Source organism: Strix uralensis, chromosome 4, assembly GCF_047716275.1.
Source record: "Strix uralensis isolate ZFMK-TIS-50842 chromosome 4, bStrUra1, whole genome shotgun sequence".
Lineage (NCBI taxonomy): Eukaryota > Metazoa > Chordata > Aves > Strigiformes > Strigidae > Strix > Strix uralensis.
In genome coordinates this window covers 4,312,232-4,324,280 of record NC_133975.1, presented here as the reverse complement: position 1 = coordinate 4,324,280, position 12,049 = coordinate 4,312,232, and positions in this window count along the sequence as shown.

Sequence of the window (12,049 nt, the reverse complement as noted above, 5' to 3'; positions counted from 1 at the left end):
GGAAGGGAAGGGAAGGGAAGGGAAGGGAAGGGAAGGGAAGGAAGGGAAGGGAAGGGAAGGGAAGGGAAGGGAAGGGAAGGGAAGGGAAGGAAGGAAAGGAAAGGAAAGGAAAGGAAAGGAAAGGAAAGGAAAGGAAAGGAAAGGAAAGGAAAGGAAAGGAAAGGAAAGGAAAGGAAAGAAAGGAAAGGAAAGGAAAGGAAAGGAAAGAAAAGAAAAGAAAAGAAAAGAAAAGAAAAGAAAAGAAAAGAAAAGAAAAGAAAAGAAAAGAAAAGAAAAGAAAAGAAAAGAAAAGAAAAGAAAAGAAAAGAAAAGAAAAGAAAAGAAAAGAAAAGAAAAGAAAAGAAAAACCACTACCCCAGGCACAATGCTATGGGTTTTTTTTAATAGCAAGCTCTGTATCCAGCTTGGACTCTAAATTATCCTTCTAATAAGTGCTTTCTGAAGTCCAGCACCCTCCAAACAACTGTGTCATATTTCCATTCCAAATACAATTAATTCTGGGCTGCTTTTTTCCAGATCTGTCATTGTCTAAAACCCAGCTGAGATCAGAGAGAAACTTCCTGAGATTTTTCCAAAGTTCTTATGGCCACCTCCCTTTGTCATGATCAACAGCCAGTCCCTGGGCACTTTTGAATATCCTGGTAATGTCCTTCTGCTTCAAAGACATGCAAAGACCTTACATGCTGCTCCTCTGAAAACACAACCTCCTATCTTTTTTTTTTTTTTTTTTTTTAAACAAGCTCCATCAAACATTATGGAAGAAATAAACCATGGTTTGATTCCCCATTAAACAGTTGTGACTGTGAACAGACATCACTGGGAATAGTTGTCCTCAGGGATTATTTTTAATATTCTGAATATTGTTATTAAAAATATAGGAATAGTTCATTAATCCTTGGAGAATGCTTCCAACAGGTATTAATACATTATTGTAACTTTTGGCCTTTGAATTGGTGCTTCTTTTTGACTTATTTTGGCCTAAAAAATGCTTCATTTTGCATTCAGATATGATGAGTTGAAATACTGTTTTATCCCCTGATGATATGTTCCTTGCTGGACAAAGGGCCATTTTTTTTCTACAGACAAGAAATAGAAAAGAAGAAATTAAAAAATGCATCAGGTCATTCATCCGTCGTGGCTTTAAACTGCCACTCCAGCAGCAAAATAAGCCCATCCACATCAGAAGAAACCAATGAGGTTTGACAGCAAACGATTAGAGGAATGGTGGAGGGAGGAAATATTTCAAACTTTTAAAAACACAAACACATTCTAAAAAAAAAAATTAAAATATTACTTTTCATCCCTACCCTCCCACATCCAGATGGGATTCATTGTGGTGCATTTTTGACCTGCTCAGATATCCCAAAGTCTAAATAATGTTTATGCCATCCACTCAGAGGTAACTCCAAAAATACAACCACTATTAAAATGGAATGATACTAATGATTCACTGTGGGGAGCTCTTTCCCCTGAGTTGTTGAGAACCAATACTCAAGTGGGACGTTAGGGTCACCATGTTTCTGGATGTCATTTCTTAAAAAGGAGACATAAAAGACACCTTGACAAGTTGTCATTAAAGATTTCATGCCAATATCTGTAAGTGCAGGGATGCCTACTCTGTTGCCGTGGCAAAATTCACATTCAGATGATTACATTTTGCCTACTTACACTCAGCCTGCATTTTCAATTCCATATGTCATTCTTCTTGTCTTCTCATCTTAAATTGCCGTATAGTGCTGCTGTGCATTATTAAACAGTTGCCACATTTCACCCCAGTAGATTCTGCATTTAAATGAAGGATTTACAAAGTCTATGCTGCTTTAAGTTTGCCTGTTCCTTTGGTTGATTTTTTTCCAAGAAAAAATTTTTCCTTCAGAAACAGACTTGAAAAATTACAGTTTTTCATTAAAAGTTGTAGAAATCTTTTTTCTTTTTCATTTTTTTTCCAAAAGTTTCTGGTTTTCTGAATTGAAAATGAAATTAAGTAGATGTATATAAAAGAAACTGTGTTTAAAAATCAATATTATTGACAAAAAAAAAAAAAAGATTTTCCAATTAAATATTGAAAATAATTCCAACAGTATTTTAGACATCTGTTTTTTGGATTTTGCTGTGAACCGAAAAAAAAAAGAAAAAAGGAATCCATTTCAAACAATTGAGAATGAAAACAATGCCAGAACTGCAAATATCACAGCAAAAATCTTTCAAGTGTTTCCAGCAAGTTCTTTTTATACATCATTTGAAACTTGCAAAGTATTGTACCATTCAGAAAGAAAAACTGCTTTTAATTCTGTTTCTCAGTAGATGTATACATAAAATGAAACCCAAGTGTAATTTGTTTTTTAGATTAGAAACTCAATGAGACAGGGATCACTGCTCCATGAAATTAAGCATGTTGTATGTAGGCTAGAGAAACGTTCCTAAGAAGACAAAGGATTAGAATCTGTCCCAAGGAGGATGCAGTGGCTGCCTAGGGGGTTTGAAGAAATGGAGAACTTAGTTTCAGGCAATGAAATAAGAAAATATATATGCTAGGGAGGTGGTTGAAATGAGATACTTATGAGAGCTATTACCTGGCAATAGCTCTTATGCTTCAGCTGCTGTTCAGTAGTGGCAAATGAAGAACTTAGATTGATTGGCCCAGTCAGGGAAACCATCACAGTGTGCACGTGTTGTGTTATATCAGGAATACAACAATCCAGGGAAGGTTTAGACTAGATATTAGGAAGCATTTCTTTACAGAACGGGTTGTTAGGCGTTGGAATGGGCTGCCCAGGGAGGTGGTGGAGTCCCCATCCCTGGAGGTGTTTAAGAGTCGGGTCGACATAACGCTGAGAGATATGGTGCAGTTGGGAACTGTTAATGTTGGGTTGATGGTTGGACTGGATGATCTTCAAGGTCTTTTCCAACCTATACAGTTCTGTGATTCTGTGATTCTGTGAATCCCCGAATGCAAAGTCAGAGCAGTCAATACCCTCAGAAGAGAACTTAGACTTTTAAGACACGTGGAAAGTTCCCTAAGGACATGGATTCCCTGGAAGACTTTAAAAAGCTTTAAAGCTTCTCTTTTTATTAATAGACAGCTTCATAAAGTCAACTGCTAAAATACGTTAAAATAATCTGTGTTGTAGAAACAATATATTTCTCAGGATCAGACTTCTAACTGGTCCTGAACATTTCACTCAAAGGTTAATATCTATCTTCTATGGCTCTAAGTACTGAGTGCAGAGGGAGCCCTAGGCAGTCACTACTGTAGAAACAACGTAGGTAATTTTGCAAAGCAAGAGGAAAACCAATATGTACCATGCATTTAAAAGACATTGCTGTGTCTTACTTTAAAAAAAAAAATAGTTTCCTTTGTATTAAGACCATAGACCCCTTGACTGACCATAAATAGTTTCCTTCAGCTCTGAGGACAGGATTCTGCCTTCTGGATTTTGCGTAAGTTTGTTCAGGATATTAGTGGGATATCAGGAGCTATGTATTGATGCAGAAAAAGAGGGGCATCCCATCACCATCCATGGTACATCCAACCTGTGTTTTAAAGGAAAGCTGGGATTGCAATAGAATAACATGGTTTAACAAGTTGGGGCTCCAAGCAAAACATCTAGGATAAAATCAGGAGTGAACATGTTAAAGTTGGAAGAAAGCACCACCCTTCATCATATCTATCACACCATGTAACTGGTCCCTCATCACCTGGCCCAAAAGAGAAGTAGGCAAGGTTTCACCAAAGACAGTAATGTCAGAAGGAAGGGTAGTCCATGAAACACTCTCTCCAGCCAAACATAAGTAATGGTTTAAGGAACAAGCTGCTTTTTTTTTTACATCAAACTGGATTAAGATAAATTGCCTCACAAATTAAAGGCAGCCTTGTAGATGAGATTGGACAACCAGCATATAGAAGTCTTCTGGATGACATTTGAGGGACTGATGCTTTTTGCATCCAAGTTCAGTAAGCAAGGCAACATCTACATGAGTTACATCTTCAATGATTTTAAAGAATAGACAAGGTTTTTGTGATAGTCCAGTTTAGAGGTCACTAATGTGTGGCTAAAGGAGACAAGGTTCCTACCAGACAAAAATTGCATAGGTAAATTCCAAATTTGTAACACAGTTTATTTTCAGATCATTCCATGAACATTAACTAATTAATCCTCATAACACCCCAGAGCAGAAAGCAAGAAATGATAGTTATGCAGACATGTCAGTAAATATTTAATTTCTTCATTTTTTTATGGACTGTTTTCATGGAGTAATTCCGCAGATGGACTCATTGATATCAACCCATTAAAAGAGGGAACAACTGTGACATGAGAGATAAGGCATATTTTCAAAAAATAATCCTACAGATGATGTAATGTTGCAAGCAGAAATCACTTATTTCAGTGGGACACTACAGAGAACAAATGAAACAGTAAAATACACAGTGACACAGATGCTCAGGAGACTTACTTCTGAGACTCCCATTTTATCTTTAACTACAAAGGCAAGATTGTCCCTTATGCTCAGCGAAGATGTGCCAGAGGAGGGTTGCCATGGCAGAGGATAACCACATTAAGTCTCCCAGCCCCCAGCATGTCTGCTCCTATTTCCACCCACTCACCCATCTGGCCAGGTTGCAGCAAAGGTGCGATGTCTTAGGGCCCAGCACGCAGACCCACCAGGGAATTCTTGTCTGGGCAATTTGTGGCTGGATTACAGCATTTCTCATCACCGTCGATGTTAAGGGGTCCAGACACACTCTGTGAATCCGGCTTGATAGATTTTCTACCCTGAATTATGCCCTGGCCATCTTCCAGCTATACCATTTGGGACTATGATTTTGTTAAATCCAATTCCCTTGCAGGGTCAGGATTGATCAACACAGGACTTTTTTTGGCAGCACAAAGGAACGCATTCTTTGTCCAGATCCTGAACCCATAGAAGATGAGTGTAAACCTCCCGTTGCCTTCATAAAGGCCAGTTTTTCAAATTCTCTTCATATGTGTACCGCATCAGGGCATGTGAAAAAGTGATGAGCACCCCTGTCACATTGAAGACAGGGAGGACTAGAGTTGTCTCAGCACCTTTCAGGAACAGTGCTTCAGGGCCATGTTATTCCACTTGAGTCAGGACTGAATCCATACTCCAGCTTCACGCTAGAAGGAATCCTGCCTACTTCTGGTGGCTTTGCTTCAGAAGAAATGTAAAACCAGTCTGCTGGCTAAATTTCAGTTTGGATAATTACATTTTGTTCACATAAATTACATTCATAGTTTCAAAGAGGGGAAATTACTCTCTGCTTACTCTTCCAAAGCTATTTGTTAATGTTAGCAGGAGAGAGGAAATGGGCCAACCCACTAGAGAGGTTGCTGCATTTTAATGGGGGATGAAGCTCCCCCTGTAGAGTACATATTTTGTGCAGGAAGCTTCAGTCCACGTCCAGCCTACATGAAAGATGGAGAGCTATTAACATCTTTCTGAAACCTCACAACTCTCAGCCTGTGATATATCTCCCTCAACGTTACTCTCATGTATCAGACTATCTCTCTGACAGCTCTTCTGGAATGGCTTAATAAAGCCCTATTCTTAACTCCTCATTTTCCCTTTGTGAGCTTGTTGGTTTCTTCCTTCCTTTCCTCTGTCACTAGCTCCCTTCCTTCAAGATCGACTCTGTCACCTGGCCAGTTGTCTCCTGTTATCATCCACTGACATTCAGGTTAGCTGCAAAACTGCTTGGCTCTGCATCCATCACATCTCAAGGAGCCAGGCTTTTGCAGATAAGCTAAACATCTTGTCATTGACATACGCACCCAGTTCTGCATGCCAGTGTAACACCATCCATCCTTGCCTCTGCTTGTGACAAACCGCAGCTCCCAAATTATTCCCTTCTTCTTTAAACGATCCTTCTAGAGCCTGGCTGTGGAAATTATGCTTTTAGTTATATTCATCCTTATACCTTTCTGATACAAGCTGATTTTTCCCCTCTGTACCCCATCCAGTATTCTTATATGATATCTTAGGCATCAAATCCATCACAAGTTTCACCTTTCTTATTCTTTCTTGTCCTTCTTAAATTTCTTCCGTGATCCTGCCTATCACATCACTCATTCCAGCCTTGATATTTCCATTGTCATCACTTTGGGTGTCATTCTCATGCTTGGAATGTCCTAATTTTTCACATCCTTTAAGTCTGCAACTGAAAATTACATTCTTCCTGCATCAGGGAATCAGTTATATTATCTTTATGATTATTCATTAAACAGAACTTTTAGAACAGCTAATGCATATGCATAAACGTATTGTTCACAAGGTCTGATTGTTTAAACACTCATCCTGTGAATTAGTTACCACAATATGAAATTTCTTCAGCGTATGAAGAACAGGCCAAAAGACACACATGTAGGATGGGAACATTTTAAAGTGCAATGTGCAAGATTTTCAAGCAAAACACATGGTATTTGGAGTCGAGGATTATGATGCTAAATGGTAGCACGTGACTCTCTTTCCCAGCTGCTTCTTACAGGGAACCACTACAGGTACCAGTATGGTGGACTAGATGGATTATCCCATCTGCTTAAATGCAGAAATCCTGCATCGCTTCTCCCTCCTATAATCTCCCTCCTGTCGCTTGTTGAGCTTGTTTATTTGGTCAGGTCTGACATTCTGCATAGATTTATGCACATCTAATTTGAATATTGCCAGTAGTCCCACTGATTATGACTGATACTTGCAGGAGTAAAGTATCCGTCTAAACCATTGCATGGGCCGGACTTGCTTTGGGCAAGGATTGTAGGTAATTTGTCTCACCAGCTGTGAACTCATCTCATCTTAGTTGCTAACAAGTTCATTATTTTTTTAAATCTTAGATTTTGCAACTTCTGGATGTTGTAGCAGTTTTAATGGATTTGAGGATTCTGACCTTCCACTGTTATTCATACAGAGATGAACAGACCAGCGTTGAAAAAAGCACAAATATATTCCCTGAACATCCTTATAAAGGAGAGAAATAAATCAATGAAACGTATAAAAATTTCCCGTGTTTTGTTATGTCATGAAGTTACTTTCAAAAGCTGTAGATGTTGAATATTTTGGACAGCAGAAGATCTTTCTCATGAGTCACTGCTTTTATTAGCTACTAATGTACACAGCACTTACCATTTCACTGTGTTCTTCTTTTTAAATATCCCCATATCATTAATATTTTCTCACTAAATATTTAAATACTTTATTTCCTCACTTTGTGCATCTTTTCTCTCTCAGTCCTCCCATGGGCTTAAATGTTATATTTGCATATTTACATAATAACATGATTTGAAGAACCACCAGGATGCAAGAAGAGCCATGAGTGATGGACAGTCTATGAACAGAAATTCAAGGTATCTGCCATAAATTATAGCAATTCTTTGGGCTCCTGTACTCCAAGAGAGCTTTGTTAAGGTCATCTATGTGTCATGCCATAGGCAAGTGTTACCAGGAAGGGAAAATTCACGTTCCATAGATAATTATGAAGTCTTGGAAAATCTTAAATCTTAAATCAATTGCAAAAAAGAGAATGCATTACTTAGAATGCATTGATTTATTTTTCCTCACTGCATTTTTGTTCTGCAGAACATGAATATTCCAGCATTTCATTTCAAATCCACCCAGGTAATCTGATTACAGATTATTCCTGTTTCTCCAAAATCAAAATGTGCTTTCCACTGGCCCTGCCTTTTTGTTGGGATGAGCTGGAGAAAGAGAATCTGCACACTCTCCTCTGTGGAAAATGGTTAGACAGACTGTCAGGGAACCGGAAGCTTGGAAACCATCCAGGTTTGCTGCCAAATGACTGGTGGGCTGGGAAATTAGATTTTTACTCAAAGGATTTGAAGTTCTGGTGTACCTCTCCTATGAAAAGAGGCCAGATGAGACCTCATGGCCCTGGAAAGCTTGGAAACATCTGATCCTAAAGCATCCATACTCAGAGCTTCTTGAAAATCTACCAGGCAGTCAAGGAGACCGAGTTCACTATTATTTGTATGCACAATTTTCATGGTCTTCACTGAAAATATATCCTCTAACTGAAGTTTCAGCTCTATAATTTCTAATGGAGAAGCATTTCTCTGAGAACTCCTAGCTGTAGTTAACACAGAGTCTCTCCAGAGTTTCAGGGATATGTTCCAAGTCACAACCTTTACACTGGGCTTAGAAGGCAGCAAGGTAAATGTTGACGGCTTCAGCTGCATTCTTTTGCACTGGGAAAATCCCCTTTTATAGGTCACTGAGAGACACTCACAGAGCTAAAGAGAAATGTTTTCTTCCCCCCCCCAAAATTACATTAAAGTCACATAACATCTTACAGGAGTAAATGCATATTTTGATATTACCTTTGCAGCATTGGGATTCATACTGTAAGAAATTTTACTTTGCCATCAGTTCAAATCTGAGGAAATGCCAAATGAATATTGGAAGGAACGAAGTGAAAAGGAAGGTGCCAAAGCACGGACGGAGGCTGATGAGATGGCAAATGTTCAAACGGACACTGAAGATGGTACCATCTTTTACGTGGGCTGAAAACAGCCGACATAAGCTCAGGTGTGGTGGAAAGAAGGGTGGGATGTGATGACAGTGTTACGGAGAGTGTCAAGGCTAGATATCTGAGAAAATGCAACCAACCAATGTGCCAACAACGATTAGACTTCATGGGACTTTTAGTACTCTCCTTAAGCTAGGACTTCTTAAATACCTGCACTGTGTAACATCACTGTCAGTTATTAAGTATGCTGCAATTGATTAGAAAGTGATTAATGACAACTTGCTTCAAAACCAAACAGCTGGTTCTGTGAACCTCTAGGTAACAATAAATGCAGGAACAGAAGAAATAGAAAGAATTTAAATCCACAATATATCCAGTTGTTGTTCTAAACCCTAAGGAATTAATTTAATATATATATATATTTATTATAAACTGATCTTAACACTTTTTCTGTTTAAATATGTAGCAACTGAGTCTTGAAAAAGTGTGGATTTATTTATTTGCTTTTTATTTTATCAACCCAAAGCTAGTTTAATTTGGTGTAATAATTCTTATTTGTCTTAAAAAAAATCCTTGAGAACGTTTTGTGTTCTTAAGAACTTCACTATCAAAAATCTGTATTGCTTCACTGACTTTGGAAATGCCGAGATGATTTATATCTGTTGTGGATCCAACTCTCCATTCTTTGGTGTTGGGTGCCAGCACAACAGTTCACTGAAGTTTACTAGAATGTTTCTGATCAACAGGAAAATAAAAACCTCTCTTTTTTTTTTTTTTTTTTTCATTATGAGAATTTCTACTTCTTTAAGATTCTGATCCTGCAAGGTACTTGAACTCACATTCCCTGTTATTTGCAAGGGCCTCTCATTGAGTTCAGGGGGAACCTGGGGCTCTTGACAGTCTGCAGGACAGGACCCTGATAGTTGTAAGGAAATTGCCTTGCATCTTGTAGAACCTGCTAATGTACTTGTGCATTCATGCACAGCAATTGATCTTACAAGCTTCTGAGTGTTCACTGGACTTGCCATTATACGATGAATATTTTATAGCTGCACCACTATAATAACAGTAATTACATCTGCCCTTTTACAGAACCTTCTATCTAAGGATTTCAAGGTGCTTTATGGATGTTAATGAAGCCCCACAGTCTTCTTGTGGAGTAAGAATTATTAGCATTCTGCAAATGGGGAAGCTGAGGTACAAAAAATTTGAACTTGACCTTGCCCAAGGTCATCTCACAAATCACTGCCAGGACTAGGATATGAATTCAAGGATCTTTGCTCCAGACTTACTATAGTTATTTTCTTTATTTGGACTATGCCACCAGTTGAAGAAAAGTGTTTAAAGTTGAAACTTTGGGTATTTTCCTATTATTTGGAATACTGTAAAAAAAAAAAAAAAAAAACCACGCTCACAAAATAATTCATATCAGAAGGAACTCACTGAAATGAATTTGAGGTCCTACACCCAGAGGACCTGGTTCTATATGAGAGATGCCAGTGGAGACATTTCACTACCTATTAGCCCAGTCTTGCAGGTAGCAATACAAAACTATTAATGCCAACATGAGCTGTCAATGAGCTGTGAACAAAGTCCACAGTTGAAAGGCACTTTTCTCTCAATCGTTTTACTAATAGTGAAAAGATGTCCCAAGGTATATTCTAATGTCAGTGCCTGCCATTTAGATGAATGAAAATGACTTGCTGTGATTGCTTCTTTGATAAACTTATTTACTATAAGAGTGCTAGCCCTTGATTGCTTTGTAAAAAAACAGGGTAATTATTATACAATGATTATACAGTTAGGTTTGTGTCTAAAATGAACATGAAAAACACCTATTCATCCAGAGTGAACGAGAACATTTCCTGAGTGGAAAAGTACCTTAATATACCTTAATCGAAATGGGGTGCGTGCTCACAGTCACAGCAGGGCGTGATGGATTCTGGGAAGGTAAACTTTCAGAAAAAACTTCCAGATCAGTGAGCCCACATGCACAGCAGAAGCAAGCTGCAGTGCTTCTATCTCAATCATATCACTGAGGGAACATGAAGTATCTTCACATCGTCAGCTTCAGACTTGATGTGACCAAAACCACATATGGGATTTCCCCGTAGCAGGGGAACAGATGTGTGCCAGGTTGTGCAATGTGAGAGGTGGGGACAGTGACCCCATGCCCCGAGCTGCTGTTTCCCATGACACTGGTTTGGGATAGTAGGACCCACAGAAATATGTAAGTAAATATAAAATACTCTCTGATTCCTAAAGTGGACAAAATCCTGGCTTCACAAAAGTAACTGGGAAATTATCACTCACTTCTGCCCATCCAGGATGTCCTTCAAGGAGTTCAGAGATACCTTTACCAGTTAAGAAGACACTCTAATTGTTGTAAATGATGTAAAATCCTTTAAGCTATAAGAGATTTGACCTATATAACCAATATCTTGTGATAACAAGGTTTAGCCTGGTAAGGACTACTGTGCAGTAATAACATTGTTTATGATTTATTCGGCTTAACTTCCAAGTTTTCAGTCCAACAAACCTACATCTTTCAGCAAAACAGTATCACAGAGCAGTGTTAGTGGGCAGGGTCATTTGGATATCACCACAAGAAAGCAAGATGCTCCTGGCCTGGGGGAGGTTGAATGGGGATGAGTGGGGTGTCAGCACATCCAAGGAGAGCAGGAATAAAGAACGACCACCCTTACCACAGAGAAATACCTGGTGCAGACAACACACCTTGAGAAAGAACTTATTCTCTTAGCACAAGTTTCCTTTTTTTTTTTTCTTTTTTCTTCTTTTTCTTTTCTATTCTCCTTGTGGGATCTATGTAAAGATCCCTCCCTAAAGAGAGATGGAGTTTCCTGTCCCTCGCAGGGCTGTATAAGCAGTTTTCCCTTTCTTTTTTATAAGAGGATCATTCATGGGAAAAACATCCAAAGGAAACTACTCACTGTAACTACCCATCTGAAATAAAACTTTGGACATAGCAACATAGTATTGAGTAATGTTCCACAGATTACCAGCAGCAGCTCTCTGAACTGTATGTTGTGAACAGAGCTATATTTTAAGTTGAAGTGATTTGCAAACACCTTAGTATGGCCTGACAATTTCACTGTTGCCTTTTACTTATTCATTTCAGCTCCTCTGCCTTACCACCTCTCAGCTTTGATGCACTGAGAATCATTAGTAAGTAAAGCACATTTAATCTATGCTGCTGAGTTTATATTTCTGAACAGAAGCAAAAACTCATACCAATTAATTATTTACTGAGCTGGAGACTTCTAAAATGTATCTCAAAGAAGTTCACAGATTTATTAATTTCAGTTCATCTTATTTGGAGTTTTGTTAATGGGATTTTTAGCAGGTGAATAGCTGTTTTATTTTTACATGCATCATACTCAGTTTAAATGCCATTTCATTAAAAGATGTTTATGAAGAAAACACTTGAAAGTAAATGTGAATTGCCTAAAGCCTTTTTCTCCATTGCTTGTGTTTAGGCTGAAAATCCCTGAAATCAAAGATTTGATGGATTTTGGTTTTGTTTGCATT